The sequence below is a fragment of the Rhipicephalus sanguineus genome, chromosome 11 (assembly GCF_013339695.2).
Source record: "Rhipicephalus sanguineus isolate Rsan-2018 chromosome 11, BIME_Rsan_1.4, whole genome shotgun sequence".
Lineage (NCBI taxonomy): Eukaryota > Metazoa > Arthropoda > Arachnida > Ixodida > Ixodidae > Rhipicephalus > Rhipicephalus sanguineus.
The window spans coordinates 111,366,194-111,387,797 of NC_051186.1; the positions used below are offsets into that span (position 1 = coordinate 111,366,194).

At 47.9% G+C, this 21,604-nt stretch overlaps 1 long non-coding RNA gene across 2 annotated transcripts in view; it reads right to left on the bottom strand.

Annotated features, from left to right (window-relative positions):
• LOC119374690 (uncharacterized) overlaps positions 1 to 9,123 on the bottom strand; it is a 90,413-nt gene extending 81,290 nt beyond the window's left edge. For both annotated transcript variants that reach the window (XR_007414501.1, XR_007414502.1), the window contains exon 1: positions 8,933 to 9,123. This is a non-coding gene — a long non-coding RNA (uncharacterized LOC119374690). The remainder of the gene's footprint in view (positions 1 to 8,932) is intronic.
• Between the last annotated feature and the right edge of the window lie 12,481 nt (positions 9,124 to 21,604).

Sequence of the window (21,604 nt, forward strand, 5' to 3'; positions counted from 1 at the left end):
GCAAACACGTTCTCTTCTTTTAGGGACGAAGCTCCTTAAGGCGGTACCCGTTCGTCCCTCGTAGTCGTAGTAGTCGTAGTGCGTAACCAGTCGTAACGCTAGTACCAGATCTTGACCTCCAAGGTGGTGCCGGTGGGAGATTTTTCCTGTACGTTGTTGAACAATAAAAAATTCGCAGCGTGCGCGTTAACTAAAAGTCGAATTCTTCTGTCTCTCATTCCCTATTAGCAGCCATTGGCATGTTCCAGTAGGAAACGTTAGTAGCAGTAGAAGTGTAAGTGTTAGCTAAAAGCCGACTTCTTCTGTCTCTCATTCCCATTAGCAGCCATTGTTTACCTCCAAGGTAGTGCCTGGTGAGATTTCTCCTGTGCGTGATTAAACAATAAAAATTTTGTTCAAAACGCCGTGATTGATGAAATAAACCAACGAAAGACGCCACATGTTTTCTAAAAGCAAAACGAAAGAGCGCCAGGTGTTTCTAAAGCAAAACGAAAAGACGCCAGCTGCTTAACGAAAGACGCCAGAAGTTTTCTAAAGCAATGGTTTTCTAAACAATGAAAATTCACAGCGTACATGTAAAATTAAAGTGCGCTGCAAGTCGTCATAACTCTCATCGAACCTTTAGTATAAACGTGCCCGATCTCACGTCGGTGATGATGTACTGGGCAGAATTCACGGAAGATTCACGGTTTACCTATGAACCTCCGCAGCTTCGCCCACTCATCATCATTCACTCCTTGGATATGCTGTGATTTTTTTTCACACCCAAATGTGTATGTGCAATACCCCCTCTCCCAAAGAAGCATCGTCTCGATGCTTTATGTGAGGGCAAAAGAGAAAATGGAGAAGGATACTATACAAGCGAAATGAATGTGTCGCGACACAAGATAACCTAGTATGCTGCTATCAAACAATGAGTCAAATAACAGGAAAGAACAAAACAAAAAAGAGAAAACAAGAGGACACACGCTAAGTGGTCAATGGAGTCAATGTCACTTCACAGTCGAGTCACAACGAGAAAAGTACGGTTTCAGCCTAGAAACATGGATGACTTCAGTCTGTGGAAGGCGACGGGAACGTCTCGTGGTGCCTTCTGGGAGAACCTCATAAGTAACATCGCTGAGACGTCGTACAATCTTGTAAGGGCCGAAGTAGCGGCGCAGCAGCTTTTCTGAACGGCCGCGCTGTCTGATGGGGGTGCACACCCAGACTTCATCACCAGGATTGAAGGTAACTTCTCGGTGACGAAGATTGTAGCGGCTTGCGTCTGCAGTTTGGCAACACTGAATACGGCGTCGCGCGAGTTGACGGGCCTCCACGGCGCGTTGAGCGAACATCGCAGCATCCGTGCAAAACATTCCTAGCTTGCCGGGGAGGAGCATGGCGTCGAGCATTGGGTAACCTCTCGACCGTGGACTAAGCGAAAAGGGGTGAAACCTGTACTTTCTTGAATTGCAATATTATACACAAAAGTGACATAAGGCAGGATATCGTCCCAGTTCTTGTGGTCAATGGCTACATACATTGACAGCATGTCTGCAATCGTCTCGTTCAGTCGTTCAGTCAGCCCATTTGGTTGCGGGTGATAGGCCGTTGTTTTGCGATGTTCCGTGCCACTTAACCTCAAGACTTCTTGCAGCATCTCTGCAGTGAAAGCTCTCCCACGGTTATTGATGACGACAGATGGCGCTGCGTGACGGAGGACGACGCTGTTAACGAAAGAATGGGCAACGTCTGCTGCGGTAGCTTTTGGAAGCGCCTTTGTTTCGCAGTGCAGTGTTAAGTAATCGGTAGCGACCACAACCCACCGATTTCCAGACGATGACGTGGGGAATGATCCCAGCAAGTACATGCCAATCTGATGAAAAGGCGCCTTCGGTGGGGCTATTGGTTGTAGCAGTCCCGCTGGTCGTGTAGGTGGTGTCTTACGCCGTTGGCAGTCGCGACACGTGCGAACGTAGTGCTTCACAGTCTTCGCGAGACGTGGCCAGTAGTAAAAGTGGCGAATCCGTTGCAACGTGCGCGTATAGCCAAGGTGTCCGGACGATGGTTCATCGTGACAAGCACGTAAAATGCGGTCACGAAGCATGGTTGGCGCAACTAGCAGGTATGTAGGTCAAAGTTCTTCTTATAAAGGACTCCATCCCGGAAACAAAAGGACGCTAGGGAGTGTGCGAAACTTCGAGGAGAGTGGGATGTGCGCCCCTCCAGGTAGTCAATGAGCGGGCTGAGCTCCGAGTCGTCACGCTGTTGCTGAGCCAAGCTGGTTGCTGACACGGTAGAAAGAAAATTGTCGTCGTCTTCAAGGTCAGTGTTGGCATTTCCGACTGGCGCACGTGAAAGGCAGTCAGCGTCGGTGTGTTTCCGCCCAGACCTGTGTACGATGGTGACGTCGAATTCTTGTAGCCGAAGGCTCCATCCTGCTAGACGACCTGAGGGATCCTTGAGATTCGCGAGCCAACAAAGATAATGGTGGTCGCTAACTACCCTGAATGGGCGGCCGTACAAGTATGGCTGAAACTTTGTTATGGCCCAGACAACAGCTAGGCATTCTTTTTTTGTACCAGAATAGTTTTTCTCAGCAGGTGATAAGGTTCTGCTCGCATAAGCAATCACGCGCTCTACGCCATTTTGCCACTGAACTAATACGGCGCCTAGTCCAACGTTGCTGGCGTCTGTGTGCAACTCTGTGTCAGCGTTTTCATCAAAATGACCCAGTACTGGCGGAGCCTGGAGATGGTTTCGGAGAGTGTCGAAGGCATGGCACTGATCCTGACCCCAAACAAACGGGACGCCGTCTTTTGTAAGTAGATTGAGGGGTTCAGCGATGATTGAAAAATTTTTGACGAAGCGCCTGTAGTACGCACACAGCCTCAGAAATCGGCGTAGGTCGCGCTTATTTGTGGGCACGGGAAATGCGGCGACGGCGCTGGTTTTCTCGGAGTCTGGGCACATGCCAGCATGGCTGACAACGTGGCCAAGGAATTTCAGTTCTTCTTATCCAAAATGGCACTTCTCACGTTTGAGAGAAAGCCCAGCTGTTCTAATTGCCTGAAGGTCTGTCTGCAAGCGCTGAACGTGTTGTTCAAACGTGTCTGCGAAGACCACCAAGTCATCAAGGTAAGCAAGACATGATTTCCATTTGAGCCCTGTCAGAACCGAATCCATCATCCTTTGAAAAGTACCTGGCGCTGAGCATAGACCGAAAGGCAGGACCTTAAACTCGTAGAGGCCGTCAGAAGTAATAAAAGCAGTTTTGTCGCGGTCACGCTCGTCAACTGAGATTTGCCAGTAGCCACTACGTAAATCCACGGAGGAAAAATATCTGTCGTTGCGTATACGGTCTAAGGAGTCATCTAGTCGGGGTAGAGGATAAACGTCTTTTTGGTGACCTTGTTCAATTTCCGATAATCGACGCAAAAGCGCAATGTACCATCCTTCTTCTTTACTAACACAACTGGTGAAGCCCAGGGACTAGTCGATGGCTGGATGACGTCGTCTTTAGGCATCTGCTGAACTTGACCACATATAGCGTCTTGCTCTTTTTGCGACACCCTATAGGCATGTTGTCGAATGGGTCTTTCGGTGGGTTCGGTGATAATACGATGCTGAGCAAGCGGTATCTGTTTAGCCTTCGACGTTGTAGCAAAGCAGTCTTGAAATGAGCCGAGTATACGCAGAAGGCTTTCTCGTTGTGCTGACGGTAGACCCTGGTTTACGTTGAGAGTGCTCGTGAAGTCCTCGGTAGAATGGTCGCCAGACGAAAGTGAAGCCAATGTTGACAAACCCTGGGCGTCTGCAATTTCCTCAAAGTAGGCAATGGCGGTGCGTCTGGCAAGATGACGATATTCGTCGCTGAAGTTCGTGACGAGCAGGTGAGCTCGTCTGTTGCTAGGCTGAATGATTCCTCGGGTGACGCAGATTTGTCGTGAAAGAAGGGACGACAAATTGGCCTCCGCAATTACAGGGTTCGACACGTCCTGTCCATATTCCACAGTGACAAAGAGACTGCTTCGAGGCGGCAGAGTCACAGAATCATCGGCAACACATAATGGTGTTTCCGGTAATTGGGTGTTGTCAGTTGTAGCATGAAAATATTTTTCGAATGACACAAGTAACTCACGGAGGTCAATGACAGCGCCGTATTCACGAAGAAAGTCCATTCCCAGGATGACTGGCCCAGAGCACACAGGCAACACGAGGAAAGACGCTGTAAATGTCGACGCACGGATTCGAATACGTGACGTGTACATTCCAGTCGGCCTCACCAGATGGCCACCTGCCGTGCGCAACTGGGGTCCTTGCCAACTTTCCTCAGTTCAGATGCCAGTGCGGCGCTCATAACAGAATAGTCGGCACCGGTGTCAACGAGGGCAGTGACAGCATGGTTGTCCACGCAGACGGCGATGTCGGCAGAAACGATCTTTTCGCTGTCGGAAAACATTGAAAAACGGGAACGGGCGTCGTCGGGTCGTTGCGTCGAGGGAGGTTCTTTGAAAGTTCGTCGGTCAGCGACTTCACCCCCAGAAGTCGCGGCTCGTAGTTTCCCCTGCGAGGACTTGGTGACCGGATCCTGAAAGGAGCGTAAGACGACGAGGGCAAAGTAGGTGATGTACACCGGCGAGGCGATGGCGATCTCGATTGGCGGCGCTCAACAGTCGAAGGAATTCGCTGGCCCGTGAGATACGCCTCGATTTCGCGGGGGCACTCACCGTAGCGTGGGCATCGAGCATCAGGGTGGGAGCCGCGGAGACCTAGTTGACGGTACTGACAGTTGCGATACACGTGACCCGCTTCGCCACAGTGGTAGCAGAGCGGGCGATTGTCGGACGTGCGCCACACAGTTGCCTTGCTAGCACTTTGTCTCGATGCAGACGGCAGATATGTGGGTGTGCTCGGAAACCATGAACCGGGAGGCAGACTCGAAGCGGTGTCCTGGAATGGGTACGTAGTCTGGTCTATTGTCCGCATAGGGGGACCTGTTGCTGGTGGTGCAGAAGATCGCAGTACCGCCGCATACGTCAGGACGGGGGCCTCAGGTATTGGTGGTGCGAGCGGTTCAAGAGGTGCGACCGCCTGCCTTATTTCTTGTCTGATTACGTCCGCGAGTGCAGTCACAGGTGGTTGGGCTCCTACTGCATGGAGTTGTCGCAGTTCGTCCCGCATGATACTTCGTATGAAGTCTGTGAGGGCCTGCCTCTCGCTGTCAGATCCGATGGAGCATGCAGTGGCCGTGATGTCGTTGCGTTCGTACTGTGACGACCACTGCTGGAGAGTAGGCTCCATCGTGGTTGCCTCACTGAAGAACTCGGCCACAGTTGTCGGTGGATTGCGCACGAGTCTAGCGAAAAGCTGTTCTTTCACCTCACGCATCATGTGCCGCACCTTCTTTTCCTCTGACATGGCAGGGTCTGCGCGCCGAAAGAGTCGAAGCATGTCCTCGACAAACATTGAGACTCGCTCGTTCAGCCGCTGATTCCTGCACGAGATGGCTTGTTCAGCACTCTCCTTCCTTTCGGCGTTGCGGTACGCGTCGCGGAGCTGCCGACTAAACTCTTGCTATGTCTTGAAGGAGCCCTCGTGGTTTTCGTACCACGTTTTCGCAGAATCTTCCAATGCGATGTAGACTCTCCGCAGCTTGCGAACGTCGTCCTATTCGTTGATGCTCGCAACCCGATCAAAGTGGTCGAGCCAGTCATCAACATCTTCGAAAATGTCTCCATGGAATGGTCTTGGTGTCTGTGGCGCATGAAAAATATGCGCGAGGGCAGAACAATGGGCATCGGTGGTTTGACTCGCCTGGCTTGTTGTCGGAGTCGTCATCTTTTCGAGTCTCGATGAGAAGGGACCAAATTCGGGGGGTAATCCTCGCAGACGGCGGCTGCTTCTTGTTCTGGGAGATGTAGCTGTCGCTAAGGTGCTGGGAGTGACGGCCGACACTTGGGAGCCAAGGTACAGGTACCCAGCACCTCCACCAGTAATGTCGTAGGTATATATATATATACACAGATATATATATATATATATATATATATATATATAGATATATATATATATATATAGATATATATATATACCAGATATATACAGATATATATATATATATATATATATATATATATATATATATATATATATATATATATATATATATATATATATATTAGACGGCTAGGCCCCAAGAAGTACGTCTTTTAGCGTGCTTTTACACCAGTTCAGCGTGCTTTCTTAGTCACAGCGAGATGGCGCGAAAGGTGCGCTTTAAAGGTCGTCGCCCCGCTGGTTGCGATGCGCGCGCGTTTCCGGTGCACTTCACCCTACAGGGCGTGCTTGCCTGCGCGCGCGCTTATCTCGGGGGGGGGGGGGGGGTTGTCTCGTGCTTTCCCAGCAATGTCCGCGGTAAAGTTACCGAACATACGAAGGTAATTTCGCTCGCTACAGCGGCCATTTGCGAAAGGAGCGCGTGTTTAAATACAAATAAATAACAACTGTGACAGTTACTTCGCGCTGGTCCTGCGTGTTTGCTCGTTCGTTTCGTGCGTCCTTTATGTTTGAGCAGCTCGCTTAAGTGTGGAGCTGTGACACTGGATAGTTCAGCTTGTCCTCTGTGTGTTCTTTTTGTACGTTCTTTGCGTCTGAGCGACGCGCTGGAAATTTAGAGCTGCTTTCCGTTGTTCGCGTTGCTTTCCAACTTGTCGCTACAGCGTTCATCGCTTCGCCGTTGCGGCTAACCTGTGAATTTTGAAATGAAAACACATTATGAAAGTAACTTTTTATTCAAGGCACGTCCGTTGTAATTTACCCAACTAATTAGTGTGCCAGAAATCGCCTTTCGTCCTTTTAGCAGGTATTTTTGTATTAAAATTTGCTAATAGTGCCATTCATACTAGCAATAGGTAACTAGTGAAGTGGAAAATTGAGGAAAACGTTGGTTTTTATGTAGCTAAGTGTGGCATCTATGGCATGAATTATGATACATCTAATGCATAAAGTATTAGGAAATAATGTCGAAAAGACTATGAAAAATGAGAAAAAAATTGTGCATTCGGAACAAACCTATTTCTAAAATGACCTAAAATTTAAAACATTCCGCACCAATTTATTCCATCCAAGTTCATTGCACAGATATGTACGTGAACAACAGGGCGTGTGAAAAATGAACATCAAAATACACATTCAGAGAAAATTCAGAACGATTGCGTAATATGAAGTGGAGCGACATATGATTTTGAAAAAAAAGTAAAGCAAAGATTTAAATCGCGTGAAAAATATCAGAAACACCCTATAGAGGCATCAAGTAAACGGAGTTCGTAACTGTGCGCGTTCTTGCGTGTATTTATAGTCTCTTTTGTTAGTCTTGCTGCTAATTTTTTAATGTAAGCTCGTGTTTGCCAGATTCCATCGCAGTTGTAGTAGTAGCCACGACAAAACACCACTTGCTTCCACAACGAACACCTGCAGATAATAATCTCTAAATAGACCTGTTTGTCGAGCACCCAGCAGCACCCCCCCTGGATTACGTCACGATTCCCGCCACTCGGGCTCGTTCGGTTACTCGTGCGGAGGAAAAAAACAAAGCTCATTCGTGCGCACTCGGCAGGTCTTCTCTGGCATCAGATCAGTGTACGAGTGGTGATGACCCGGCCGCTCGTCGTGCGTACCGCCTTAGAGCAGGCGGCGTTTCATAATCATCATCATCATCAGCCTGTCTACGCCCACTGCAGGGCAAAGGCCTCTCCTATGTTCCGCCACTCAACCCGGTCCTGTGCTTTCTGCTGCCACGTTGTACCTGCAAACTTCTTAATCTCATCTGCCCACCTAATTTTCTGTCTCCCCCTCACGCGTTTGCCATCTCTTGGAATCCAGTCAGTTACCCTTAATGACCACCGGTTATCCTGCCGACGTGCTACGTGCCCGGCCCATATCCATTTCTTCTTCTTGATTTCAACTATGACGTCCTTAACACCCGTTTGTTCCGTGACCCTTAAATTGAGGAACTTAAATTGAGGACGACGCAGCGAGCGATGGAAAGGAAAATGATAGGTGTAACCTTAAGAGACAGGAAGAGAGCGTTTCATAAACGGCAGCCCGAACTCGCCCGCGAAAGGGCTCGTCTGTGACGTGCACACCGCATCGTGAGTGCTTCTCAAGCAGAGGCCGTATGTCAATGAACAGCTGTGGAGTCCGAGCTGAGGGAAATCAGAGCCCGGGGCGAGATCTAAGCCTACAAGCGCAGAAGTAGATCATATCCATTGGTGCGAGTGTTCCTCAGGCTTCAGTGGCGTGTTCATGCACTGAGAGCAAGCTAGAGTTAAAAAAAGGCACATGAAATGATATCAGTATCAACAGTCATGTTCCCTTGAAGTGTAACATCTTTCAGCATAGCGTCGTAACTTTGGTAGCAGAATCTGGTCGCAGACACACGTAAAGCAGCGTACCTCGTCAACGGTGTCGTGAGGCTGAAGCACACAGAATTCAAGCCGAAAAAGATTGAAATTATTATTCCTGGAACTTGTGCCTAGCAAAAGAAATCAGCGTCAAAGTGCAACTATAGCGGTGAGCACAATTGTCAACCGGAAAAATTCTGCTCCCTTGCGAACCTTGAGGGACAGTTGAATGAAAATTCCAGCGTTACCGTTAGATATCGTGTTAGCTGTAGAATAAACTCATATACTCGCATCGTGCACGCAATGCTATCAGAACAGTCTAAAAGTATCTCAAAGATATTGAAACATTGCTGCGCGGCATGCGCCGACACTGGCAACAGTTTTGTGCGGGCGAATTTCCCTCGCGTAAAATGAAGAGGTATGCGTGCAAAATACCGCAATGTACATCTAACTAATAAGCCAAAGAGAATACCTAACGTACAAAAACAGCACTCTAAGTTGGCAAGGAGCACGATGTGAAAAATCAGAAATACGCCGCTGCTCACCCAGTGCAGGAATTACCAACATAGAGAGGATGAGGCACACTTTAATGTACGTAGCCATTAGTATAGTTGAAACACACGCAGTACGCGGGCTGTTACTACACGCGCTCTTACTCAGTGCATGTCGTCTTCTGAAGACGTTAGTACGTGTTTTCGACATCTGCAATTGGCTGTTTGAACTACCAGCTATCTCACGTAGGCAGAACAAACGCCTTATCGTTGCCCTTGAGAGCATTTACCTTCTCTTTGGCATCTTCAGACATTTAGTTATTTTTTACATATTTCGCCGTATTCAATACGAGCCATTTCCCCGAAGAGAATCTCGACATGTGCAGCTGAAGATCGCGGTCGGTGCTTTGACTTGGCAGCCACTTTTTCTTGTACACTCGAATGTCTCTACAACTTACCTTCATGCTGAACTCGCCTAGGAAAAGTGACTTTTCCGCGATAATTTATTTCTGTCTTAGCGATGGGACCGGACGAAATGAAAAGTGTGAAACACATATCCAGAAAAATATTCTCTTTAACATTTAAGGCTACATGTTTTGAAATGTGCATCAAATAAGGTACTCATGCAGTGTATCACCACAAATAATTACTGTGGCGAAGCCTTGAAAGTGGTAATAAGTCGGGTTCGCCAGTGCCTCCTAATGGGCTGTCCTCTTCATCTCCTTTGTGAAAGAACGCCGTTCGTGCTGGCACTCCATACACCCTTGTTTGTCACCCTTGCGCAATGTCGCCGAGTGGCGCCAAATAAGCACTTTTACACAGCAAATACATTACAGATCGTAAATGCCTGTGTGGAGGAAATCAAAACTGTTCTCGACATCAGAATTTCGCTGAGAGAAACTTTCTAGGCTACCCTCATTATTGAATGAAGTCTCTGGTATCAGCGCTCACCCATCTGCGTTCGTGCACCCTGGTGTGTTGCTTAGGGTCCAAGGAGACATTGGTAGCATCATGTGTTCGAGGCCAGTGAGCCCTCTACCCCTCTTCAATTTCACTGTACCAAGTCACAACCAGAAGAGTAACTGGTTACGAGAACAGAGTAGCCGACCCTGTAGAAGTAGGAGCTAGAAAACTGAACTAGAAGAGGGATAGAGGGCGCACGGCGCGGCAGTGGTAACGGAGGATGTGAAGTTGCTGATATTGCCTGTTGTCACACACGACAGTCGCGACACGTGGTGCATACCGTGCCCTCAAATAGATATGTGGCGTCATGCGTTCGACAGCAGTGAGCCCATTAACCCAATCCTGTTTGCAGTGGAGCACAGCACACCCAGAAACACTGGTGACGTAAGGAGGCACCGACTTTGTTAAGGGGGAGGGTAGGAGGAAGGGCGAGGCCCGCGACACCTGGCCACTGCCAGAGAAAGAGCACCCTTCCTGGTATAAACGAAGGAAAGGGAATTCAAGGGCTCGTTTTTTTATGAGACTCATCCTTAACGAGAAGTGACAGATCATCAAGCAAAGTATAGGGACGGTATTTATAAAAATTATAATCAAACTTGAAGAAATAAAGTGGATGAAAAGACAACTTACTGCCGGCAGGAACTTAATCTGCAACCGTCGAATAACGCGCCCCATGAGCTATCAAATGAACTACTGCGGCGGTCATCCTCACGACCATATTATGGGGCATATATGTACTACATTTAAACCTGGAATTGTTAGTCGACGCTCTTCATGACCATTTTTGTTTTGCCTGCTGGCGTCACGTAGCAAGTAATATTATTAGGAGCTGGCACCAACATACAATATCTCGCATACTATCTGCAGGCGTCAGGTCCACCAGAACGAGGCCGTAGCTATGAATCAAAAAAATGAATGTAATTTAGGGGATCGGGCTTCTTTTTTAGGGACAACCTTAATGAGAACCAACAGAAAATCAAGCCAAGGAAATATCGGGGGTGGTATTTGTAGTCATTACGATATAAGTGCGAAGAAATAAAGTGGACAAAAAGACAACTTACTGCCGGCAGTGACCGTACCGGCAACCTACGGATAAGGTGTCGTGATTAGCATTCCTACTGATAAGGATTGTATCAGAAACAAATACATTTTGACATAACACATAATCACACGTACCTTAGAAGCCATATTTACTAACATTTCTTCATCCACACTCTGAATGAAGTCCTGGCTAAGGCACGCCCTGTAGGCGGGGCACTTATGAATTCAGAACTCGCAGCTGTAGCGGGCCTTGAGTGAACATGCACTCTTTACCGCTTCTTTATAGGAAACACAAGCTCAAGTTTTCGCGCGATGATCGCGCGGCTGAGCTACGCTTTGCTGGGGGCAGACACTACCGGGGAAGGCGGTTGGTCGCTGGATTTGTCAGCGGTGGCGGCAGGGACATGTGCGCGTATGCGCTCCTCATTCGGTCTAAGGCACTGCTGGTCAGCAAGTCACATTGTGACGCACCACAGATGGAATCCGAGAGTTCTGCGCGTGCGCGGACGCGGGGGCGGTAGTTTTGTACCCGTGGAAACGCTCGACGTTGCGTTGGAAACACATAGACGGCCTGAAGTGTTAGTGGCGCCTGATTGTGGCCGGCATAAGCACAATCCTCACTACAGCCCACCTTATTGTCCCGTGTGTTGAAACTCGCCGGCGCGAGCGCTGCTGTATACGCATGCGCAGGCAGCGTGAGCCGCAAAGGCGAGCAATGCTGCGAGGAGGTACACGCGTGGCGCTTACTATGCACTCTCCAGCGTGCCTGAGACAGAATAAGGAGCGCTGTGCTCTCTGTCGTACTTTGCTGCTGCTGTTTTTGCGCAGGGAAATGAAAGGAAGGAGGTAAAAAGCAGAGTTATTGGGTGAAGGGAAGGGAGTGTCGTTTTTGGCGCGAAATTGGTTAGTTTTGGCGCATTCCAGGATATCGGCGGATGTTTGATAGGTTGGTGTGGTTCAGGCGGTACTCAGTCGCTATGGAAAAATACACTTATGTCAATATCAAGCAGGGGTAGCGAGGACACAGCAACATCCTTTTGCACATGCGGTGGCTTCTCGCAAGAACTTGACGCAGAACTACACTATGCCTTGTCGCCATTTAAATCTAGCTGGTGTGCTTACGCTGTGGGCACAGCCCGGCACATCATACCCGTCTGGGTGAGTTGTTCATTCTTCAAATGTATGTTCGCGTTGTTAGCATTTTATAGTGTTGCATTCTTGCGTTGGTATATGTCAAGGATGTAATTGTACTGACAAGATATTCATTTGTCGACTTTTGAATAACCATACGACTATGCGCGCACTTATATTTGTTCTAATCGTCGTCCGCTCTATAGTCGAGCACATGTTGCGGTGCTTGCGGCCTTTATTGTGAACTCACATACAGTTCAGGCGCTTTCGTCGCTCTTGACAGGCGTAACTGAGATAATAAGTTCATGTTGTTTGACAAGCTGTGCAGTTTTAGCTCGCGCGTGGCTTCTTATCTTTTCGCTAACAACTGTTTTCTGCACTTCTGGTCAATGGTACAATGCGGCAATCAAAAGAAGCATATTCTTGCTAGCAGTTGAATATTATTAAGATCTGCTTGCATAATCGGTCGTTATAGTTAGCCTTTACATTTTTTTTACTTTTAAGAACAAGCGGAAATATGTATCCATAATCAATATGTAAGCAAAACTATGTAAGGACAGCGCAGGTAGGTAACTTGAATATGATGTGCGACAGCTCTCTACGTGTTTTTCCAGGACTTGTGCCCCAGGTGATTCTCGTTATTCCTGTTGTCGTTCATCGGTCACTGATCCCGTACGTGTTTCATGACGTCGGTTACTAGAAGGAAGTGAACCACATTATTTTTTCTTGAAGGTTAACCCAAACGCGTCGTACAAAGTGCACACATCTGCGCACAGGCGTGCACCTAGGCACTTTTGTGTCAATGAGCTTTTGAAAAAGGATGAACTGAAATCGCACTGTAAGGGGGGATGCGGGGCTAAAACACTATTTTCGAAAAAAAATATGCATTTGTAAATTTGAGTTGTTTTGAATGGATTGTTCATTAAAGAGCGTCTTCACCAAGTTTGGGTGTCATCTGTACAGCAGAAAAGAATAAAAATATTGTTTTTTACGACAGGGTAGCGCTAATTTTGTTGGGAGAGTGTCTCTGAAACACCCCCTTCAAGACTCGGCTGCAAAGCGGTCAAGAAGGCAAACGGGAAGTAAATGCCTGTGTTAGAGTTTTTTCGCACTTTTTTTTTGCAGACCTTCTGTCGAGAGCACGTCAGAGAACAAAGAACTAATTAAAAAGGCACATTTTGAGACACACGCAGACAACAGAGTCGCTGGAAAGCTGGAATTTAAGTTCAATTTGGCGCTAACATATCACGTGACCATACGCCGCTGCTTTCGCGCCCTTTTTCAGTTACTCCTGCTGTCTTTGTGCGCCACTCAACTTATATGTTCGTTTTGCTGAATGTTCATGGCCATCAGCGCGTGGTCCATTTTGTGATCAACATGTGTTTTGAGCAACACTCACAGCTACAAAGCTGCAAAAATTGAAGACGATTGCATGAAATTGTCACAGAACACTGTGATGTTGATGAGGATGGCAGTACTTATGCAGGAGGTCACTTGGATACATATTTTGACCATCCAAATGAATAGCATGTTATGAAATCGTTAAACTATTTTTCTCAGTTCGCATTGTTGGGGGAACCAGCCTCTTCGCAAAACTATCATTTCTACACTGCTTAGCCAAAACCTGCATACAAGGTTGTTTTTTAGACTGAAATTTTCTCCGGAACAACGTAAGGTATCTTTCTGATTTGGAAGTAACTTCTAACACACAAAAAAATTTGCTAGTCTCGCATGCCGCGACAAGAAAGAAAATACTCTTCGCTTTTAGAGCGATGACATTTTTACAGAAATGTCACAAAAAGTACGTCACTTATCCCGCGCTGCAGACATTCTCAACCACGCACAGCTCACTTCCAAGATTTATTGGCACGGGCTGAAATGGTAAGGACAACACACACACAATGACATACACCTTCACATCTTTTTTAGAACTGATGAAGTGAAATTTGGGAAACAGAGGTAGCGACGGGGTGAAGCGGTCCTGTCTTTTCCTATGATGCCTCTAACACTTCACGTGCAGTAGAGAGAAAGAGAGAGAGAGCACAGGTGCGAGTCATCTCGTTTTTAATTTAGGCGTGTTCCCTTACCGGTCATTAACACATCTTTCGGTTTGACCGATGTACACCTTGCGCAGATAGGTATCGAGTACACGACCCCCTGAGCTTCTTCTCGCAGCCGCGCTTTTTGCTATGCAATATGCACAACTTCCCGATTTTCTGGGCGCCGAAACGACCATCGGTACACCGTGCCTACTCTACACCAGGGGTAGGGAAATGGGAGAAAGAAGAGTGATGGATGACGATGGTAAATAAGGGAGATGAGTTTGTACAGTCCCGTCTAGGTGGCGCAGTGCTATAGCCGCGCATCAAGTCTAGTGGCTTGTAGGAAAGCTGCGACCTCTCTTATGATCACAGTTCTGCTGTTGGCGTCAGGCCAAGGGCCCAACAGAACTTCATCAGTTAATGGCCTAATATGCACTCCTTCAACAGAGAAAATCAGTTTCTGTCGTTCGAGTGCGTATGCTCGGCAGGCACAGAATATGTGCTCAAGTGTTTCTGGTTTCTGGTGGATAGTTTTCCTATGTTAGCATACATGATTGATCATTATAACAGCTGTAGGTTTTTTGTATACATACTAGGGTGCTGGAAATGGGACTATAACCTAATAACACGAAGGTGGAAGATTAGGGCAAAATTCAAAAGATGATATTCAGCCCCGCGTCCCCCCTTTATTGCCCTTATTATTCTGTTTTAAAACTGCGATGGTTCGAAAACAGCTGCCATAACCGTGCTGACGTCGCGAGCCGTGAAAGATGTCACGTTTTCTGTACAGCTGTGTATCATCTGGCGCTTTCATGGCAGTAAATAAGGCGCAAGAGAATGGCATACTCTCTTGTGATATCCAGTTTAACAAGACTGCTGAAAGATGTGCGCCTAGGAAAATCGGATGTGACGAAATGGCTGTACATGTTCTGCACGATCCATGCCACTTTGAGTACAGGTGGAGGCGTCGATAGAGTCACTATTTACCGCTACGATACCTCGATTGTGTAGCAAATATGATGGTGTCGTGCCTCCAGTTCCTATGTGACAGTCTCACAAAACATTGCGCTGTGAGACACGCAGATTTTCGTCATCCGTTCGCTAAAGTTCTCTGAAATCATCCATCAGCGGCCACCCACCATGCTGGTACAGTCGTTATGGTGCTGGACTTTTTCTTTTTCTTTCTCACTCTACTCTTTTCTTTCTTTTTCTTTTCCCTTCTGGTCTATTTCTCGTACTCTCTTTATTTTTTTGTCTTTCTCTGTTTTCTGTTCTCTCAATTTTTCTATTCCTCTTCCATCATACTCCTTTTTCAGTCAGGTGCTGCACTACCTGACTGAAAGATGATTGACCAGCGGAGATGCTAGGATTCTTGGTCGTAACCAAGCCCTGTTGATTAGGCTTGAATTCCGGGTGTTAATATTCGTCGTCATTCGAGAATGCGATCTTGACGCATCGTCCAGTGCGCGTTATATAACTCGTCTTTACCTGAAGCAAGACGACACGTATGATTCCTAACTCCTTAAAGTATCGCACTGAGTACTAACTTCGAGGTCCTCAGAGTCCCTTGACAATGCGACCTTCCACATCAAGTACGCACTGAAAACTACAATGCTGTGCAGTGTGAAACTCTGCCTCGTTTCTGATTCTGGTGAAGCATTCGAGTATTTTTTAAGTGATCGAGTGATAACGAGGTATAAGGACGAAAAGTTAGCGCGTCTAGCAAAATGTAATAATTAAGACGGGAACAAACATCGCTGGCCTGACGTCTGTGCAGGTGTCTCTGGTAGTATCACCATCCCGTGTCTAGCACGGTTTGTTCGCATCCTAATGATGCAATATCTATCCAAGTTAGATGAACTCGCGCACTTTATGCCTGAATCCCAGCGCTTTCGCGCTTTTCTCCGCACTAGGAGGAAAGAACAGAGACGCCTTATTTTCTCGTCTCCTTTCCCACTCGCCAAAGTAATCATTTCGCTGCTTCCTTGCCTTTACTAGAGGATTCAATGCACCTGTATCTGACTGGTCTGAACCGTCATAACGATGCACCGCACGAATGACGCTAGTGGCGCACAAACGATTGCGCACGCATTTGGCTCTAGTTGCGTAAGGTGCACCTTTCAGCACCAAAAACGAAGGCCCATAGAGCTATAAAACTCTCCTCTGCTTCTGGATGTCCCATACAAAGAGGTAATAAATGTGGAGGTTTAATTTCCTAAACTACAATACTGTCAAGTGGTCGTGACGTCGACGAAGGCAGCAGTAGGCGTGTCCAAGATGGAACTTTTTGTTTCACCGAACTTGTGCCCGAGAAACGGAATGTCAAACTACAGCAATGCACACTGTACGCTGACAGCGGCGAACAGAGCGTCGGCCGTCGATAAAACTGATCTGCAAAGGCGCGTCGGCATTTACACATGCGGCATCGAACATTCGAGCTTATCCCTGATGGCCACGTTAGATGTAGAATATAATCGCAGCTGTTCGGCGTTTCGGGATACTGTTTATAAGAAGACTCTAACATAATCTGGAAGTGCCCGACCTCTAACGGCGAAAAGTGGTCCGGCCCAGCACGTAAGTCGCATCTTGTATCTCACGGACTGAGTCACTAAACAACGTTTCCTAGTCGACACAGGAGCAGACATAAGCGTTATTCTTGCTGAGCGCTCCGACCGATAAACGACGCCTGTGTCGCTTTTCCAAGCGGTCGATGGTACCAACATTCCAGTTTTCACAGTACACTCCGTCATGCTCAGTCTTGGCCTCCGACGAGCATTACGCTGGATTTTCCTGGTTGCAGACGACCGACACGCCCTCATCGGAGCAGACTTCCTGCACCACTTCGGACTCCTTGTTGACGTGAAGAAGCGCCGTCTCATTGACTCTGCTACCCACCTGACCGTTACCGGAGCCCCTGCGACAACCACGTCGCTGATAGTGCCGATATCTTCTATGCTGGAGAAACCATTCGCAGAGCTCCTTTTTGAGTTTTCCACTCTGACGCGCCGGCCAGAATAGACACAACCGGTCCAGCATGATGTTTGTCACGACATCCGGCCCTCCGGTCTATTTGCGACCTCAGCGTTCTTCCCCTGGGAAACTCAAGGTCGCTCGCGCGCAGTTCGAGCGCATGCTCGCACTAGGCATCATCCGACCTTTTTCCAGGAACTGGGCGTCGCCACATTACATGGTGCCTAAGGAGACTGTGGAGTGGCGTCCACGTGGCGATTACCGAACGCTCAACAATATCACGGTTCCTCATCGCTACCCGATTCCGAATATCCAAGACTTTGCGGTAGCGCTGCAAGGTGCGAAGACCTTTTATAAAATCGACGTCGTTTGCACCTACTATCAGTTGCCAGCCACTGAGGAAGATATCTCGAGAACCGCCATAACCACACCGTTCTGTCTTTTTGAAATCGTGCGCATGCCCTTCGGCCTAAGGAACGCTAGCCAATCGTTCCACCGTTTCATCGATTCCGTCACCCGAGGCTTGCCATTCGCTTTTGCCCTTCTTGTTGACCTTCTTGTTGCAAGCCCTTCCGCTGAGGAAGATCTTCCACACCTGCTGTTGATGTTCTCACATAATGCCAACAGAGGAATGGTGATCAACGCCGCCAAAAGTGAATTTGGATGACATGAGCGCCAGTTCCTTGCACGCTTAGTAACGCGAACGGCATTCGACCACTGCCTTCCAAGATATGCGCCGTCGAAGATTTTCCACGACCGACTGCGATGACCAAGCTTTGTCAATTTCCCGGGTTCGTCAATTTCTAACGAAGGTTTTTCTCTGAGTGTGCACGACTTGTGGCCCCTCTAGACGCTCTGCTAAGCTCCAAATGAAAGAAAAAGCTTCAGTGGACTGAGGAGACCACTCACGCCTTCACAATATTGAAGTCTGCCCTGACCAGTGAAACGCTGCTGAGACATCCGAAACCAGATGCAACTACTGCTATTATGACAGACGGCTTGAACGACGCTGTTGGCGCAGTTTTGCAACAATTTGCCAGCGGTACATAGCATCCACTGGCTTTCTTTCCATAGAAACTGAAGCCTGCACAAAGCCGCTACAGCGCGTTCGACCGCGAGCTCGTTGCCATGTACTTCGTGGTCCGACACTTCCGGCACGTGCTCGAAGGTCGTCAGTTGACTGTCTTGAGACCATAAGACCCTGTGCATGCGATGAACCGATCGGCGTCCTGCTACTTGCCTCGCGAGAGTCGACATCTCTACTATATCTCCGAGTTCACAACAACGTTGCCTCACGTGAAATGCACCGATCTTACTGCCGATGTCCCGAGCCGCGACGACGCAGTCTCCGTACCAACTGCAGAGCCTTTCAGCACCGACGTCGGCCTCCTCGCCACTCATCAACGCGACGACGCCGAACTTCGTACACTCCGAGATTCGCATACGTACCTGCAACTGGAGGACGTCCTTTTGACTTCAGAAGGTACAGCCGGCGATCTTTTTAACCTGAACCAGCGTTGACCGCCGAGCTGATAAGCGCCGTACAAGGGAGCACAACGGTGAAATGAACGAGAATAAGCGCATGCGCAGTCTGAGCACTCCTGGGCAGCTGTCGTCTGCTAGGCTTTTCTGGGAACGGGAGACTACCCCCGCTTGTTTTGAGCACAGCTATCGTCCTTTTTACAGCGAAAGCTGTTATGAGATCACAAAGGCCGTTTTTGGTGGCGTAGTTGTCCGCCGCCGCCGCCGCCGGTGTCCCTAACCACTATCGCTCGAAATAAGAAAAACAACGAAATAAGAAAAAATACAGAATGGAACGAGGTTCGAACATGGGACCTCTGTGTGGGAACCACGGTGTAAGAATATACTCAGGTGATGACACTCTTCCCCCAAGGCATGGGAAACCGCGATCCGCGCGCGTCCAGATAATGTTCGGGTTCTTATCAGATGACTTGCAGAGGGCGCTACGAAAAGCGGGGCAGTCGTCTCCATAGCAACGCGCATGCTGCTTATAACTTGAATTTTTTTTGTGCCATTTTGCTGGACAATGTGCAACCGCCAAGCGGCGTCGAGGGGCGAAATCGAGAGCAACAGGAGAGGGAACGGCGAGAGCGGCGGCGATGACGCAGCACCACCGTGATTCGGCTACTCGCGGGCGCTCCCCACCTCAAGTCATTAGATGGCGCACCGCTCAACGGACCGACGACCGAACATTTACTGGCCGCTTAGGCGCGCGCAGTGTCAACACCTGAATATTCGTACACCGTGGTGGGAACCCAGTATTCTACCTCAGAGCCATGCCGGCGAGTCAAACTGCTTTACAAAAAGATCCTATACAGGCTTCATGCCGGGAAGGAAACGCATCAACATGTGTAATGTAGCGTGGTAGAAGAGTAAAATAACAACCAAGTGTCACACAAAGCGAATTCTGTAACCAGGCGTCGCACAATGCGGATTGCGCAACGAGTGGGTTGCTGAATGCTTCCAACCCATTACATAGGGCTCTCTTACAAAGGTAGCGGCATCGACGCTGTTTTCATTAGCATACTCACACACAAATGTCCGTAAGTTACTTAGTGTGCTTAGCACGGCTATTCAGTTGAAGGGCAATATTTCCCTTGCCACTGTACCATAGGTTGTCTACCATAGAAAATGAATTGAGAATCACCGATGTCTGTAAGATGTGCGGATAAGTGCTATCTAGATTTCAGCTAACTCAAGCGTACCATTCATCAAATTTGTTCGCAGTGTTTGATATAAACCAAAACTACGAAGGCAATTTATTCGTGTTACTGTAAATAATGTGACCTAGAAAAGGAAAATAGTAACAGATACATTCGTGTACAAGGATAACGGCATGCGTTTTACTGTAAAGCATGAGAATTACAGGGGAAAAATTACAGCAACTTGAAACTGCTTTTTTTTTATTTCCATTAAAACAAAATCAACGTCCCATAGGCATGAATACTTGTGTTTCCGTACCTGGCGTCGTAGTCATTGCCTCAGCACACACAGAGACTGCGGGAAGAAGGCGACGCAATGTTACAAATAATTATAATTTCAGAGCAAGGCAGCGTGTTTGTGACTAGAGTAGCAATGCCGAAACACGCGTGGCAAAATTTAGCTGCAATAACTAGTAAAATGTAACGGCACCCGCACAGATCATTGAGACATGTACAAGCCAAAACAGTGATGCGCGGCTTTTAAACTGACTTTATTCGCGTCGTAGAGACCAATTAACGACGGAGCTGGGGGTCAACTTCACTGACTTAATATCGCGAAGGTTGATCACGTCATTACTATAGTCATTCTCGCAAGCCCGTTGCAGCACTGTTGCAGCTATTGTGCTGCTGAGCCCATAGAAAGAGCGAACACCCCTCACGATGTATCCATCCTCCCCGCGTCATCTGATTGGCGTCCCTGTCGCGTCTGTGCTTAAGCGTTAGGAGAGTAATTCGAGCGCACCGAAACAACCAACGCTTTTATTGTTTGGCAGCAATGGCAGCGCTGGAAAAAAAACAACACGTATAGGCGAGTGAAGCCAGCACGCGTTGCGGTAGCAATCAATGCTCTTAGCGTTGGGAAGTAATATTTGCGCCGGAAACAAAACAACAATATGGCAGCACGCATCCAAGCTGGCGTCTCGAAATTATAAAGTCGCCGACGTGAACTGTGTGACCAGTACATTGCAAACCGACGCTTGTGCGTGCGTTATATTTGTGTCCTGGAGCTTCGGCAGCAATGTAATCGTGTCTGTTTTGCGCTTTTTTGAGGATTCATTCTCAAATTCTCGGAGTCAAGGTATAGAAGGCATGGCTGAGCATACAGCTGATCTCTAAACCTTTCAGCCCTGGATTTTTCATTTTGGCTGGAGAAATTTTTGTGCGTGTTTTCCTAATAGTTAGGACCTTAGAAGACTAAAAACGAGAAATTGAGCAAGTGGTGCAGGTATTTATGAATTAATTAGCATGGAATCAAATTGGGTCATCAGGCCTCAGCGGTTGTGAAATTAGGAAAATGGCTTTTTTATTTCTGCTGCTCACTAGAGTACACAAAATGTGAACCACGTCTTCTTTTTTCGCTGTGATACTCCTTGAAACAGCTTCTGTACGACGTCCCGAAAACGCCGCTTAGCCACCTCACCTGACCCGCCTCGGCGTCACCCATGACTTCGGTCGGGATTTTTCTTCTTTGTGGCTCCCTGCTCCGCAAATATGTCGCAACTTTGGTGTCAATCACAGCGGGGATCATTGAAGAAGTATTTCTCCAAGAATGAGCAGTTTTGGTTTCATTTCCGAGGTGCTAGGGGAACATTTGTACGGTGTCGTCAATTGACGACGCCAGTGCCAAAAGGGCTAAAATAACGACAAAACGTACTTGATGCTTTGCTCTCAGCGTGAGACGAGAGAAAGCGGTAGCCGATTCAAATACTTAATTATTTAGACGCCGCCGCCGACACCGGCACTGGAATCTATGCGAAACGAGCTCTTTAACGCTGTCACGTTAAAAGGAGCGTTGGCCGTGACGTGTAACTAGTCGAAACCCCTTAGACAAACTGCAGTTCAGGACAAAATCATGG